The sequence below is a fragment of the Danio rerio genome, chromosome 22, assembly GCF_049306965.1.
Source record: "Danio rerio strain Tuebingen ecotype United States chromosome 22, GRCz12tu, whole genome shotgun sequence".
NCBI lineage: Eukaryota > Metazoa > Chordata > Actinopteri > Cypriniformes > Danionidae > Danio > Danio rerio.
The window spans coordinates 28,072,939-28,088,666 of record NC_133197.1 but is presented as its reverse complement, the minus strand read 5'-3'; the positions used below and the strand labels follow the sequence as shown (position 1 = coordinate 28,088,666).

The following is a 15,728-nucleotide window of genomic DNA, read 5'->3' as shown; positions in this document are numbered from 1 at the left end:
GCTTTTAACAGTACATGGTAGTTAATGAATTTTAACGTGAAATAAATTTGAAATAGTATACACTATATACAGTTCTACCTGTTATATACGTTTTAAAATGTTGTTTCAAAGCAATAACTTTTTTTAAATAGACAATTCTGTAGATAAAATTAACATGCCACTATTGTTAAATATCAGGAATGGTTCTGCCATTTTAAATCAAGTTCAACTAACGTTACCGTTACAGTAGACTGCTGTATACAGTGCTCTAACTAATCAGAGCAGGATAACTTCAGTTTTATCTCTCGAATTATAATTGTATACCCATAAAAACATTTAGTAGCTTGCACATAAAGAGGCCCGTCATGTCTAATGCTAGGCGTTATCTTAGCTAACGTTAATAATACATACAGGTATTAGCCTACCTTAACTTACACTCTTAAAAAAAAGGTTCCTTAAGGTTCTATATAGAACCTTGGGGTTCTATACTTGGCCAGTAGAACCTTTTACCCAAAAATGGTTCCATTTAGAACCCTTTGACTGCAAAGAACCTTTTTGATTAAAACGGTTCTATAATTTTTGAATCATAACATAATTATTTAGTAAAGATTATGAAATAATTATAAGTTATAACACAGAGAGACAAAGCTTTTTGAGTCAAAACCTAATAAATGCTGTGGTCAAAAACTTAATCAGTGTACAGTATGATGGGATTTTTTTATGCAGGTTTGTACAATAGCATATAACTTATAGGCCTAGTTTATGTTTAACATTTTTGACAAATTATTTTGTGAAATAAATAAAATAACCAATTTATTTAGACTGTGCAGTAACATGTTGTTATGGTTTAATAATTTATTTGAAACTAATAATCATAAAAAAGCCCTCTGGTGACGTCAGTCATTGACAAGGACATCGTCATGGACCAGTGGTGAAGAGCCGCGAGAGAAGGTTAATTTTTCGAAAGGAGAAGTCCACTATTTCAGCTTCATCATTCAGGTATGTTAGTACATTTAATATATATAGTGAAATATTTTGTATTATGAAGTAAGGTTTCTATTTGATAGAAAATCCCTCGTGTTATATGGTGATACAGATTGAATGGGGGCAACTTTAGTGTTAATATGGATAAACACTGTGCTTGCGATGACCTCGGTCGTCACCCTTCGGTTCAGAAATCTGTTAAGTTGAATTTGTTCTGCTTTTTATTCGAAATAAGTTACAATATCCCTATACTTGTTTGTCAGTACCACTAATTAAATTACCGATAACAGTACACAGCTGTGTTATTTGAAGGCGAGCTTCGAGAGAGCGTGAATGAAGCATGTGCATGTTACTTTAAAATTAACTAGATTTGTGCCGATTTCATTGTGTTTTTCGTGTTGTTTTTAGCTCCAACCTTGAACAAACGCTCACTTTTAGCTTGGTTCGTGTGTGTTTTATCAGTGATTGAGCTAAACTCTGCAAAGTAGTGGACATTACTGCCCGCTTTTGAGAGTTTCCCGCTAGTCTGCATAAAACCGCAAGATAGCAGTGCACCGCTCGTGCCCGCACAGGCAGATTTGTGCCCGAGTCTGTGCACGCGCGGGAGGCCAGTCACGGTGGCAAGTTCTCCCTATGGCCAGTCCGCCCCTGAATATTATTGAAACCTTTAAAAAGCCAAACATATTTTAACAATCCATAGATGAAAGATCAGGTCTCATTTATAAAAGACACAAAAATGCAGACTAAATGTATTGTGAAATTATATATATATATATATATATATATATATATATATATATATATATATATATATATATATATATATATATATATATATATAGTGCAAAATAAGTTTAAAATAAATATTTTAATGTATATTTTATCTTTCTTCAAACAGCCTGGAAACTGAACTGCTTCATAAAACTTGTGCTTGGTATGTATCATTGTTTTAAAATCCAAACAAACTGTATTGTGGTCAGTAAAATGAAATAAATATTATAAAAGACTTCAAGATTGTATTTATCATTACAGAAAAGTGTCATGGGACCCATATTAAGTTTCCAAATTTGATCTGCTGCACACAAGTAGCTTTGAAGAAGAAGGATCCCAGCTTAAAGAAAAACATGTCACATCCATAATTGTTTGACATCATCTTCAAGCACACCTGGTAAAGTATTGTATTTTATAACATGCATAATTCAGACTTGTTGGTTGTTGTGTACTGAAAAAATATATTTATCAAAAAAATATTCTATTACTTACTACTGCTGTTTTAATACAGTGAGAATATTAAGGTCGTTGCTTAAAAAAAGTCCTGCAGAGAAGAAATATGTATTGAAAGGTGTAATTTTGCCTACAGGATTCCTTGTTGCAATGTCTTCAAAACAAATGTAAAAATGAAAGTATTTCAGTGGTGAGCTCATATGATGGGATCAAAAGGAAGTGAACTGGACTCTGAGGGACTTAACACAAGGTAAGTTCATTTCAATACATTTCATGTCAAGATTAATTCTGTGATTTAAATTTGTATTTACACACTCTACAAATGCTGTCTTCCTACCTCAGATTGTGATGGACCTAGAATGCGACATCGTTTACGAATAAGTCAAGAACCAAATGAAACACTATTTTCCAGAGCGCAGATTATGGAGGGGTCTGCAAAACTAATGGAGCAGTTTCTTCTTCTTGGAGTGCCACAGCTTGCGAGTAACCAAACACTGTTACATTGTGTGCCAAATAGATATGAAAAATCTGTGTATATGACATTTTAAAGCTCATTTGGTAAAGCAAGGCATTAGCAATGCCAGATGTGTTCCAGATCACACATATTAATAAATGTATAGATTAAACACAATCTACGTCCCTTTGGATAAAAGTATCTGCCAAATATGATGTATGTTATTTGATAAACAATTATTTTGTTTTGTTCTTATTTTAATTTTATTGTTTTATTTAATGTATAAATTAATATACATTTTTACTAAATACAAAAATACATTTTTTGTAGTATTTACAAAATACTAAATTGAGGTCACTCAGAAATGTCAATTTCATTAAATTCTGTAACAAATGAGATGCAGATTAAATTGAAAATATATTACAGCTGTCTACACAGTATTTCTGTATTTTTGATGACTTTAAAGTACTTGTATTGCTGAAAATGTGTCACTTGGAAACTTACACAAAGTAAACAAAATGTTTTAATTTAGGATGCTGCATATAAGGACTTAGTGAAGGACACAGAAACATCTTTAAAAGAAATGGTTTAATAGAAGGGAAGGAAAGAAGAAAGTACTCAGCATTGAAATATTGTCTTACAGAAATCCAAAGATCCTAACAGCTCTCCTGATTCCGTCAAGGCTTGAAGTGTCAGCATTACGATGGCCAACACTCGCTCACTATCCTCACTATTACTGCTCCCTCATTTATCAGAGGCACCACAGTAGAATGAATTAGCAATTACTCTTCACTTTCCAGCCGCAACCCAGCACTGGGAAACACCCATACACCATACGCCTGCACACATTCACTTACTATGGCCAATTCACCAATACCAAACGCATGCCTTTGGACTGTGGGGGCAACTGGAGCACCCAGAGGAAACCCACACAAACACTGGGAGAACTTGCAAACTTCACACAGAAACACCAACTGACCCAGTCAGGACTCGAACCAGTGACCTTCTTGCTGTGATGTGACAGTTCTAACCAGTGAGCCACTGTGCCACCCATGGACAAAACTATTTACGTTATAAGAGAGGCCGGCGAACATGGACATGCTACAGGTTGTGGAGTGGCTGTTCTCAGTGTTTTGTCTAATCATTTTGCAAAGTTTTGTGTGCCATTACGCACTTTCTTCAATAACTTTTATTGAAAATTATGTATAAAAATGGATGTTGCCATGACTAATACATACATGTACCGTCAACTTGTTGAAATTGTAGTGTTATTTAATAGATGTTTGTGTATTGTTTCTGTCTGCATTGTAATACATTTTTCATCATTTTAGAGATGTTTGAAAGTTAAGTTTTGTATTTGTTCAATCAGTAAACAAGCTTACAAATGTTTAATAAAAAGTGAAATCATTAGAATTAGATTGTTGAATGCCATTAAGCTGTTAATTATGTTTACTAATTAAATAGTAAAAATGTATAATGTTTAGAGGTAGATCTTATACAACGTACGCAGAGGTGCAATTTTAAATATTATTTAAAACTTATTTTGTGAAGTAAATTGAATAAATTTAAACAACTTGAATTTTCTGCATTGGTTTTATTTTTTATTCAATAATAAATAAAGAACCCTCAAATGGTTCTAAATAGAACCATGTAACTTGAATTCAAAGAACCATTTAGGGATCTATTTAATGAACCATGACCATATTCACATAAATATGACCATTTATGTGAAACTGCTTTGACACAATCTACATTGTAAAAGCGCTATACAAATAAAGCTGAATTGAATTGAATTGAATTGAACCCTTAAATGGTTCTATTTATAACCTTTTTGGGGTTCCATATATGAAGCGCTTGAAAGAACCATTTGGGGATCTATTTAATGAACCCTTAAATGGTTCTATTTTTAATCTTTTGGGGTTCCATATATGAAGCGTTTGAAAGAACCATTTTTGGTTCTATATAGAACCGTTTATTTTAAGAGTGAAAGAATCATTTGGGGTTCTATTTAATGAACCCTTAAAATGGTTCTATTTAGAACCTTTTTGGGGTTCCATATATGAAGCGCTTGATAGAACCATTTTTGGTTCTATATAGAACCGTTTCTTTTAAGAGTGTAGCTCACATTTAACCTTACCGAAAAAAACTCAGTGATCCATCAGATCCTGAAGGCCGGTTAGAACAGTTTACTGCTGAACAACTCATATTTTCGCAGTGAAATAACACAGTAATCGATGATTGTTAGTTCCCTATATCTTCAATCCTGCTTCAATCTCCCCCTGAAGCGCCGACGATCTGCTCAGAGAAGCTGTCAATCACAAATGTCAATCATGACAACACGCCCCGTTTTTTTTGCATCAAATTACTGGTTAAAAACATACTGACTGCAAAAATGAAGATTTGCACCTATAGCAGCATGATAACAACTGCCTTAAATGACCAAGACCATCTTTCAGGACAGTTTAATTTCAAGTGAATTTTTTTTTTTTGTTTTGAACTCGAGTCTTCTTCATTAACACAGAGGAGGCGGGCTTTGTTACTTGTACTGCAGCCAGCCCCCAGGGGGCGATCTAACGGCCGAGACCTTCACTCAAAGGCAGGCTTGCGGCACACTTGATGTAGATATGCGAGCAATTTAATCGTCATTATTGTAAAAATTAGATCAAGGTTATTCTTCCCGCTCCTTTCCTATAATGTTGCGAGTTATGATGTAGATTTCAGTGCTCGCGTACCTTCTGGACCATTATATAGTGGACTAGCTTAGCGGGAGGAAGATTTATTTGAACAGGGCTTCAAATAAATCGATTCTTTAGATCCAAACAAACGAATCGTCCAGCTATGCTATCAAAATAAAAACCCATAAACTTTGAACAGGGTAGCAAGATCCAAGTTTAAGACATTAGATTCATTGATATACACAGGCACCTTTCTTTATACAAAATTAAACTTTATTGGCTAATCTAACAAAAACTAGCACCTAACACAAACACACATTCATAGGGAAGAGTAACTAACGTAAAGTAAAAGGTTGAGAGGATGTAATGATGGGAAGACCTCAGAGTTTGTAAGCACAAACCAAGCAAACCAAATGTAATCAAATTCAATCTAACCCTTCTATTGTCTCTTTAGGGTTGAATTTAGTTCACACCAGTTTAGATGTTGGGAGAAAGGTGATACTTGCGGTCTGTTCGTGATTTCCGAGCTCCCGTTGTTGAGCGCATGGTTCGGCTTGTTGATTCTGTGAGTCCGTGTTTGAAGCTGAGGCAGCAAAAAGATTCTGAACTTTGAAATGTCTGAGCTTTGCGATTAACCCTTTCCGTCTGGGTTTCCGCCTGCTTTCTTGGAGGTTTCTCTGCCTAGGTTTCTGATGAAGTTGTAGAAAGTTTGAAGAAAGTTTCAAAACAGAGAGCTTTAGAGCAGAAAGGGGGGTTGCTCTGGAGACGGGAGAGAGAGGGAGGAGCACCCAGGCGGCGTGTTTCAGAGCAGAGAGTAGTTTGAAGAGAGCGAGTTCAAAGAGAGAGAGGTTGAACAGAGAGGGTGCGAAGAGAGCTCCCTGGCAGCGTGTTCCAGAGCCAAGTGAAGTTTTGAACAGAGAGGGGTGCGAAGAGATTGGTCCTAAGCTTTATAGGGCGGGTTCAGATCCACCCTCCATGGAAAGTTGACCAATTAGAAGCTAACTTCCTGGAATAATAAATTTACGGCTCATTGTCCGAGGCCTAAGAATTTGTAATGATATCGTAGTGGACCACCCCTTTAACATTATGAACAAAAAAAATTCAGTCTCATCATCATTTTAAAGAAGAAAGTATACAAGTTGGCAGCATTGTGACGTAGTTCTCTTACAGCAAGAAGGTTGCTGGTTAAAGTCCCGGCTGGGTCAGCTGGTTCCAAAGTTCCAAAGACATGCACTATAGGTAAATTGAATAAGCTAAATAGGCAACATACTTTAAACGTAGCCCTATATACATTTCTGGAGATCGCGAATTATGTAGCCAGAAGTATGTATTGCTGCATTTATGTATGTACGACATGTATGTCGGTGGTCTTAAAATGCAGAGAGGAGATGACCATGACAATGGGGTTTGAGTCTGGTGAAGAACAATTTCAGAAAGTGGGTAAGACAAAAGCTAAAATATAAAGTAAACAAGTAAATAACACTGTAAGAATGTGGTAAAAAGAGGCAAAAATTAGACTAGGTCTTTTTTTCGGAATTGCTTTTAAATTTGTCGGTTGGGTTTTAAGGAAGGGGGAGGGTGGGTCAGTCGATTGGTCAGTCTGTCAGCCATTCAGTCAGTCAGTCAAACAGTCAGTCGAAAGCAGCCTCTGGTAGATTTTTGAGAGACCAGCAGGCGCGAATGATTTTCAGAATGAGCCTGGGTTGTAAATTGGCCATAGTGTATGAGTGTGTGTGTGAATGTGAGAGTATGTGTATGAATGTGGGTGTTTCCCAGTACTGGATTGTGGCTGGAAGGGCATCCGCTGTGTAAAACATATGCTGGAATAGTTGGTGGTGTATTCCTCTGTGGTGACATATAATACTGTGGTGTGATAAATAAAGGGACTAAGCTGAAAAAAAATGAATGAACATGGGTTAAGTGAGTTGTCATGTTATGGATACATTTTGCAGGATTTATGTGAAATGTGTGTAACATCCTTTTATAGTCAGAAAGAAACAAAACTGTCATGATACCAAACCCTCTTATATGGAAGCAGTCTTGTGTGCAGCTCTGAAAATGAGTGCTAAATGAGTGCTGAATTTAAGAGTCAACTAAACATAAAAAAAGTGAACTTTATGCGATTCTTGAAAATTTTTTTTAAAAAGGTAGTCTTTTACAATTGGGACATCAGCTTCACATATATCACAAGAAAAAAAAACGTCTTTGGCAAATGAAAATCATTATGGAGTCTGAACTTTCACTATAAAGAATAATACCAGATTCACACAATCTATATGTTTTGGGACAACATGAAAAAATTAAGCTTACTTATTAATTTTTCAAATTTAAGTGAATTGAGCTTAAAACAGTTAAGTTATCCCAACAAAATCTCAAAAATTGTGCTGTTTCAGCTTATTTTAAATGAGTAGTGTGAACAAGCAAGTGTTCTGCTGTCTGTCTAAAGATCTGATTATGAGACTCAAGTTTTTTTCATCGTGGCATCAAGTATTAAAGACAAATTAAATTATGTTATATAACATTAGCTACCATATCTAATTTATGTCACATTAACTATATAGACCTACTATTGGTAAGACAACTTGTAATATATCATCATAGTATCTTGTTGTTTTTAAGCCATCTATCTTTATTGCTGCTACGATATCCAATCGTCCCTCCTCTAAAACTTTCTGTAGTGAGTTAGTGCAAGTGTTCTGCCCTCTAGGGGGCTGCTAATTGTAATTTCTCTCTCAAAGGGATAGTTCACTTAAATTTTAATCATGTCACCATGTACTTACCCTTCACTTATTACAAACCTGTTTGAGTTTCATTCTACTGATGAGCACAAAGGAATATATACTGAAGAATGCTGGGGGAAAACATCCATTGAGTCATCAACAGAACAGAAAAATTTTAAGTTTAGAATCACCTAAGTAAATAGTGAGGATATATATTTATTTTTGAGTGAACTGTCCCTTTAATGCACCATAGTCTAACCATTTTTAGACTTCCTCTGACTGATATGGGAAGACTTTTTTTCTTTTTTTCCCCTGTGTTTGCTATATAGTTGCAGAAAACCTAAACTTATATTAATTTATTCAAACTCATATTAAAGTGCTTTATTCATCATGAGGATCCTTCAGCTTCAGCTCTGTGAGTTTGACATGTTTTGAATACATTTATGTGCAAATTTATAATCTTAAAACAGTCGCAAATAGTTTTGTTTCACGGTTTTAAAAGGAAAATCTTAATTTTTATCTTGTAGATGCATTCATCTGTTGTAAAGCTACAGTGTCTTGTCTGTTAACTGATCTGGGATCAAGTGTGAGCATAAACTGTAATCTTGATGAAAATGAAGTTAACTGGATTTTATTGAAAACTCCAGATCCTCCAACAGTGATTCTACGATCACTCTCACCACAAATACCACCTTTTTACTCAAATAAATCATTCAGAAGTAAATATTCAGTGAAGTTTAAACATCGTCTGGTTATTATTAATGTCACTGCTGATGAATTAGGAGTTTATTACTGTACCACAGGCGCACAGCCAAAATTCAGTAACAGCACCAGATTATACACCACCGGTGAGTGAAGTTGATCATTCAGTGATCAACACTTGCTAAATAACTGCTGGTGACATATATTATCATTAGCCATTATACCTTACACATTACACACTTTCTTTTTCAGAACCAACTCAATCAAGTTCTTGTCACAATCAGACAATGTGGGAGCAGAATTCTAATTGTTCTCAGCAGAATCAGACAAAATGGCAGATTATTATTATTATCCTCATAACTGCCCTGATGAACGGACTTCTGATCATTGTGGTGATCGGTGAGTTTTTGCTTTAATTTAATGTAGAAAATTAAAAGTACTGTCTAAAATGCCATTATGATCCAGATACACTGTAAACGCAATTAGTTGACTTTGCCTTAAAAAAGAAAGTATACTCGTGGCCTTATAATTATTAAGTAAACAAATATGTATAACTATAAAAGTTAAGGCAATACGTTTACTCACTTTGTTTTTTAAAGTAAAATCAACTTGTTGCTTTTTAGGTTTCTGGTTTACTTGCTTTTCGAAAGTAAAGTAACTAATCGCTTTTTAAAGCGTAGGTGGTACTAATAATGAATAATTTTTTGGATTTACTAACATTTTTAAGGTAAGTGGTTACAAACTATTGATATGGGCTGAATTTAAGCAAATAAAATAAGTTGGACATTACTGAATATAGTTTGTTTCTTTAAATTTAGCCCATATAAATTGTTTGCAACCACTTACCTTTAAAAAGTTAGTTCCCCTTCGGGGGGAACTCCAGCACTATAAGTGGATTTGATGTTCTAAATCCACGTATGGGAGGTTCAGTTCAGAAGCTACTCGTCTAAAAGAGTATTGAACGGGCCAATTAAGAATGAATTGGCAGCGCAAGCCTGCGCAGGTGTGCGGCATATGCAATCAACTAAGTAAATAAGCACGCCTGGCGCCAGCAGATGCTATCCTTTTCGCTTCAGAGCCTTTTCTGATCGAGCTTATGAGGGTTCCTCCTGCTGATCTACAGCCATTTCGAGAGAACGATTACATCCCGGTCCAGAGCGAGTCCACGCAGCGGCAGACGGTCGAACTGGGTATCTCCCTTGCCTGGCGTCCCTTTGGGTCCGGTCCTCCAAGAACGATGCGTATTGTTGCAAACTTCCTAAAAGAGCAACACAGTCGTGCAGCACTTCCTTTTCAGGATGGCGCTCCGACTGTGCGTTTCTGGTTGCGGGGTTTCCTGGCTCCGGATGATGGACACGATCACTGCATTACATGTTTGGGGGTCCAGCATGTTAATGTGGTGCTCGGGGGCGGTTCATATCGTCACTGCGATGCCATGACCGTTGCGCAGTTGAGATCGCGGTTAGCTTTCGTAAGAGAGCGAGCCACCCCAGTTGCCTCCTGCTCTGCAGCAGGCGCTCGGGCAGATATGAGGGCTTCAGCGAGAGACAATCCGCCGCCCACGGGCTCGCGGACCTCTCGCTCCTCCAAGCGCTCCATCCAAGCTTCGGGTACTGGGAGTGATCCGTCTAATCAGATGGTAGCTCTCACGCTCGCTGACACCGGAGATCAGATGTCCTCCGCGGCATCGGAGGGTGGGCTTTCATTGTCCGACGATGATCCGGACCCGCTCGCCCCCTCTGGCCGCGCTGCCCGCGCTGCGTCCGCCTCCGCCCTCACCACGCTGGATGGTGGAGCTGCCAGGGGGTATGAGGCGATCCCGCAGGTGAAGCGCGCCATTGCGGTCAATCTTTGTCCGCGTGGCGCCCCCGCTTTGCGTGGTCTGCCCCGTCTCCCGTCCAAAGCCTGTAAGTTTTCTGCCTCCCTCGGAGCTAGAGCTTACAAGGCTGCGGGCCAGGCAGCTTCCGCCTTGCATGCGATGGCTTCCTACCAGCGCTACCAAGCGCAGGCGCTGGCCGAGCTGCACGAGGGTGGGTCTAACCCAGGCTTGTTACACGAGCTGCGTACGGCGACCGACTATGCTCTCCGGACCACTAAGTCCGCCGCCTGTGCACTGGGGAGGACGATGTCCACACTTGTGGTCCAGGAACGCCACCTCTGGCTAAACCTGGCAGATATGCGCGATGTCGACAAAGTTCGCTTTCTTGACGCGCCCATATCCCAGGCTGGCCTGTTCGGCGACACCGTCGGTGAATTCACCCAGGAGTTCAAGGGGGTGAAGGAGCAGTCGGATGCGATGGGCAAAGTCATCTATCGGCAGGGCCGTAAGCCCGCTCCACCTCCGCTGCTCCTCGTCGAGCACGCCGAAAGCCGGTAGCCCCTCCTGCCCAGGGCGCTGCTAAGTCCGGTAAACGGACAGCGAAGCATCCCTGAGACAGGCCATCCGGAGAAGAGAAGTCTTGCTCTTTCCCCGCTGGAGGACGGGACCCAAATTCCAACGGTACTTTTCAGTGCCACCAAAGTTTCGATCAAAGAGCATTTTCTCCCTTCCCCGGATGTGACAGCTCAAGCCCCGCCAGTCTGGGACGCGCTGCCTCTCAGCTCGCAGGGCTTGCATGCTCCGCCAGCGGCTCTCGGGCGCTGGGGGGACGGTCTCCCTTCTCCCAGCCCCCAAGCCCCCTCTCAGGAGTCAGGGTGCGGAGCCAGAGTGAAACGCTCTCCTCCAGCTCTTATGTGGGACCCTCGCGCACCCCGGATCAGCACACCCGCTCCTCGCTGCCCCTCTGCGGGTACGTCCACGATTGCTGCGATGACGTCATTAGCGAGGGCTCTGCCTGCCTGGTTAGCGCGGGCCAGCCCCTCGCGGTGGCTCATACGCACGATCAGACTCGGCTACGAACTACAGTTCTCCAAACGGCCTCCCAGGTTCACGGGCGTGTATTTCACCAGGGTCAATCCCCTGTCCGCCCCTGTCTTGCGAGAGGAGATTGCTGCCCTCCTGGCGAAGGGTGCAATCGAGCCGGTACCTCCAGCCGAGATGGAGAGCGGGTTTTACAGCCCGTACTTCATCGTACCCAAAAAGAGCGGTGGGTCACGGCCAATCCTAGATCTGTGCGTTTTGAATCGCTGCCTTCACAAGCTGTCGTTCAGAATGCTTACGCAGAGGCGCATCCTCCGATGCGTTCGTCCTCAGGATTGGTTTGCAGCCATAGACCTGAAGGACGCGTATTTTCATGTCTCCATTCTTCCACGCCACCGTCAGTTTCTGCGGTTTGCGTTCGAAGGTCGAGCATGGCAGTACAAGGTCCTCCCCTTCGGGCTCTCTCTGTCTCCGCGGGTCTTCACCAAACTCGCGGAGGGTGCCCTAGCGCCTCTGCGGCTTGCGGGCATCCGCGTACTCAATTATCTCGACGACTGGCTGATTTTAGCCCACTCTCGGGAGCAATTGACTGCGCACAGAGACGAGGTGCTCCAGCATCTCCGCCTACTGGGGTTGCAGGTCAACTGGGAAAAGAGCAAACTCGCCCCGGTGCAGAGGATCTCTTTTCTCGGGATGGAGCTGGACTCGGTCACCATGGTAGCGCGCCTCTCCGGAGAGCGCGCTCGCCTGCTGCTGAACTGTCTGAGGGAGCTCGACAGCAAGTTAGTGGTCCCACTAAAATATTTTCAGAGGCTCCTGGGGCATATGGCTTCCGCTGCGGCTGTCACGCCGCTCGGATTGCTCCATATGAGACCACTTCAGCACTGGCTTCAAGATCGAGTTCCGAGACGCGCATGGCATGCGGGCACACACCGAGTCTCTGTTACTGCGCTGTGTCGCCGCACCCTCAGCCCCTGGAACGACCCCTTGTTCCTGCAGGCCGGTGTGCCTCTGGGACAGGCGTCCAGTCATGTTGTTGTTTCGACAGATGCTTCCAGCACAGGCTGGGGAGCTGTGTGTCGCGGGCATGCAGCTGCGGGCCTGTGGGTAGGTGCCCAGCTGCATTGGCACATCAATCGCCTAGAGCTGTTGGCAGTGTTCCTTGCTCTCCACTGTTTTTCTCCGGCGCTGGAGCAGCAACACGTGCTGGTCAGGACGGACAGTACGGCGGCGGCGGCGTATATCAACCGCATGGTGGGTATGCGCTCTCGCCGCATGTCTCAGCTCGCCCGCCGTCTGCTTCTCTGGAGTCACCCGAGGCTGAAGTCGCTGCGCGCCATTCACATCCCAGGTATGCTCAACCGTGCAGCAGATTCACTCTGGAGAATGGAGACTCCACCCCGAGTCTGTCCAGCTGATATGGGCGCGATTCGGGGAGGCCCAGATCGATCTGTTTGCTTATTAATCCAACTCGCCCCCCTCTCACGCCCTCTTGGGATCTCGCCCTCGTTCTCACGAGCCTGCGATTTGATCCCTTCGAGCCACTCGATACAGTATCTTTAAGATTTCTGTCCCTGAAGACAGCTCTGCTGGTCGCGTTGGGCTCCATTAAGAGGGTCGGGGACCTGGAGGCATTTTCGGTCAGTGACTCGTGCCTGGAATTCGGGCCGGGATTTTCTCACGTTATCCTGAGACCCCGCCCGGGTTATGTGCCCAAAGTTTCTACCACTCCCTTTAGAGATCAGGTAGTGACCCTGCAAGCGCTGCCCCCGGAGAAGCCAGACCCAGCCCTGTCCTTACTTTGTCCAGTTCGCGCTCTGCGCATTTATGTGGACCGTACTCAGAACTTTAGATCTTCTGAGCAGCTCTTTGTCTGTTATGGCGGACGGCAGCAGGGAAGTGCCGTGTCTAAACAACGTTTATCCCACTGGATTGTGGAGGCCATTTCATGTGCTTATTTGAGCAGAGGTCAGCCGCGCCCCCCGGGAGTGCATGCGCACTCCACTCGGAGCGTTGCATCCTCTTGGGCGTGTGCGCGTGGCGCTTCTTTAACAGACATTTGTAGAGCTGCGGGCTGGGCGACACCCAACACATTTGCAAGATTTTATAATCTGCGAGTGGAGCCGGTTTCCTCAAGGGTGTTAGGTACCTTTGGTGATTGAGGAAACAACTCGGTAGGTGTTGTACATGCCTGCGGTGCCTTTTTTCCCTAACACGGAGAGATGTGCACCCTCCTGTCTGTCAGTAAGTTCCCCATTCGGTGAGCCCTGCAGATTCCTCCGAGGCCCCCAGCACTGACTCAGCGGAGGAGTCACTTGCTGGCCCATTACGTTGTAGGTCTGCCCGCTGGTCAGCCCGCGTTTTGGGTATAGGTGCCTGCTATGGCCGACCCCCGCTGGTGATCCCCATATGCTTTTCCGCCACGGTTAAGTTCCCCCCCTGGGCGGACCCGTGCTTTCCCTATCTGCTAACCACCTTTTATGCGCACTCCCCCTTTTCAGGGTTAGTCCATATGCAATTCCATTTGTTTCCCCCTATTGGGTGAGGATGGTCTCCGCAGCGTCCTCCCTACTGGGATGGCACGCTTCCCAACGTACTGTCATGTATTCCTAGAATTATCTAGACGCTAGCGACTCCCAAAAAAGATACCTATTCCGTAAAACTTCTTTTGAAGTGGGATAAGTTAGGGCCAAGGGCACGTTGGAGGACCACGCCTCTCATGATCTGGGCGCGTCACACTTGCTTGACCGCTCTCTCATGGTGGGTGTTGGTAAGGTGCAGTCATTATGGCGCTTTCAATGGGCTCCCATACGTGGATTTAGAACATCAAATCCACTTATAGTGCTGGAGTTCCCCCCGAAGGGGAACGTTCGAGGTTACTAAAGTAACCCTTCGTTCTCCGAGGAGGGGAACGGAAGCACTATACTCCGTCGCCATAATGACTGTCCCTTAGCTGTTAAAAGTCTCTTCAGCTTAAAAAGGATAGCGTCTGCTGGCGCCAGGCGTGCTTATATACTCAGTTGATTGCATATGCCGCACACCTGCGCAGGCTTGCGCTGCCAATTCATTCTTAATTGGCCCGTTCAATACTCTTTCAGATTAGTAGCTTCTGAACCGAACCTCCCATACGTTGATTTAGAACATCAAATCCACTTATAGTGCTTCCGTTCCCCTCCTCGGGGAACGAAGGGTTACTTTAGTAACCTCGAACGTTATCTTTTTTTCAGTATAAGTGATTTTGTATTTTTCACCATTTAAAGTCTTATGAAAATGTTGTTTAGTCATCTAATCAGTCTATTATTGTCAATAATAAATACCAAATGTACTGTTTATTTTTAGCTTTTACAATTGGAAAAAGAGAGCAACTGGAAAAACAGGTTTATAGTGCAGATCTGCAGACGAAAGTCATATATCAGTCTTAAGACACAAAGCAAAACCATCACAATAGGGTAAATCATAAGTTTTGTCATTAGTTGATTGCCTGTTTCTAATATTTAATGTAAAAAAATAATTGTTTTACAGTGATCTCCGGTGTACTGGTGGAGACTGAGGCTAATTGTAACTTTTTGCAGTTTATTTAGATATGGAATTTCTGTACTTGAATTTGAATTTCTGTAAAGGTTTATAATTTTATGAACACATTATACCGGCAGCGCCTTTATCACATTCATTAGTAAATGGTCTTCAATGTAAAGAATTGCTTTATGTTAACCAAATGTAATAAATGTATATGCATCCAAAAATAAACTTATGGTGGTTTTTTTAAATATATATTCACAGTTCACACCTTATGTTATTATAAGTTAGCATTCTAAATCTTAGACCTTATTCTTGAAAGAAAAAATAACAGTTAAAAAGGTGTGAAGCACTAAAAGTGGCCCATATTAAAATGAATTTGAATACTATTGTTATTGTTATTATCCATTGATTATATTGGCCATTGTTGTTATCTATGTATGTTCAAATGTCATTTTTTACAAGATAGGCAAGGTAAATTAATAAGCTTTACATTATTATTTTTAATATGTTTATTATTATTCAAAAGGCTAAATTCTGACTTTGGAAAGTTGAATGTGCTGCTCAATTTGTTATTTGCCTTATAAATTACAATGGGCCACAGTTTTTTTAAT

At 41.9% G+C, this 15,728-nt stretch overlaps 2 long non-coding RNA genes across 10 annotated transcripts in view; both read left to right on the top strand.

The window, feature by feature from the left end:
* LOC137488953 (uncharacterized) overlaps positions 1-15,728 on the top strand; it is a 74,961-nt gene that overhangs the window by 30,759 nt on the left and 28,474 nt on the right. The gene's annotated exons all lie outside the window — the stretch shown is intronic.
* On the top strand, positions 885-7,504 carry LOC101884584 (uncharacterized). The gene is made up of 6 exons (XR_001797256.4): positions 885-978; positions 1,862-1,897; positions 1,996-2,131; positions 2,324-2,437; positions 2,530-2,670; positions 3,285-7,504. It is a non-coding gene; the product is annotated as an uncharacterized lncRNA (long non-coding RNA).